Here is a 1,571-nt window from a genome sequence, read left to right on the forward strand (position 1 = left end):
GTAGTTCCTGTCTTTCATATTATACAGGTCATTTCCTCTGACCTTTTAAAGTATTTTTCTCAGGCATACGTAGTGGTTATCCCATTAGCTATTGGACTGGGAGGTGGTTCATATAGATCATAGATTTCTTAGATACCTCTTGGTTGTTCCAAGAGCAAGACAACAGGGCAAAGTAGAGAATAGAAGAGGATTTACTTAGCAAAGCAGTCCAAATCAAAGAAAGATTGTCACTTTATTAATTTGCTTCTGAATCAGAACTGATTTTAGAAATTAAGAAATAAAATTGTAAATTTAACACACATTTAGTCTTTGTGCTACCATTTTTGGTACTTGCAGCTTACCATTTACTTTTAATTTTTCATGGATATAGGTTTTGGGACAAAATAAAAGTTTGCTACATGTTTGCTCAAATAGAAATCTCTGTGTATATCATGGGCTTTTTTTTGTCCTGGGAAACAAACACTTACTCTAAAATATCTGATCTTAATGTTTCATAATGTACAGTAAGGGTCAACTAATACTTTCTAATCCAAAATTAAAATATAATGTATAGCCTTGGTCTATCCACACTTGCTGTACAGAGGTAACTCACGATTGTTATAAAGCTGAACACTGTGACAGTAATGTGTCAATTTCGATAATGGTTACCATGGTGGACAGTGCTTGGTGGAGCTCCCCAATTAAAATATAAAGATAGATAGATAGATAGATAGATAGACAGACAGATAGATAGATAGATAGATAGATAGATAGATAGATAGATAGATAGACAGACAGATAGGCAGGCAGACAGACAGACAGACAGGCAGGCAGACAAAGAGAGAGACCCAGACACAGAGACAGAGATAAAGTAATACGGTGAATGTCTTTTCTGTCATGTAAACTTAAAAGTATTATAAAATATACAACAAATAAAAATGGAAAAAATAAAACTTTAAATGTAGGTTTTATAATCATTGTTTTAAAAAGTTGTCTGTATAAACCAGTAATAATCCCATGAAAAAAATGACAAGACTATTTTAATATTAATGCTACAAAATAGTACAAAAATTTTAATTGCATTTTGTACTTCACAAAGGTCAAAATGCCTTTGAAGATGTTGCAAAATTACATTTATTTGAGTAGAATATATGAAATAAATTCTATTATGTTGGAATGTTTAAAATTCCATATTCTGATTTATTTTAGTTACACTAAAATCCATATGAGAAAGTAGAGCACAAATATAATATTAATTTTTACACAAAATCAAAATGTGTCAAAAATTTAATATACAGATGATGTTAAGGCTACCAGTGACCTCAATTTCAATAGACAGCATGTAGAGTGACAATTCAATTGTGCCATACAAATTTCACTCAGTCAAGGAAACAGAGAAACAAAAATGTTCATCAGAAAACCTCTGCATCTCACCCCAGTCAGAACAGCAAAATTTAACAGAACAGCAAGCAACAAATGCTGGCAAGGTTGTGGAGAAACTAGAACCCTTATTCACTGTTGGTGGAAGTGTAAAATGGTGAAACCAGGGTGGAAGGTGGTATGGCACTTTCTCAAAAAGTTGCAAATAGAGA

Source organism: Elephantulus edwardii, unplaced genomic scaffold (genome assembly GCF_000299155.1).
Source record: "Elephantulus edwardii isolate Elephantulus edwardi_28Jun2011 unplaced genomic scaffold, EleEdw1.0 scaffold00022, whole genome shotgun sequence".
In the NCBI taxonomy this organism is placed as follows: domain Eukaryota; kingdom Metazoa; phylum Chordata; class Mammalia; order Macroscelidea; family Macroscelididae; genus Elephantulus; species Elephantulus edwardii.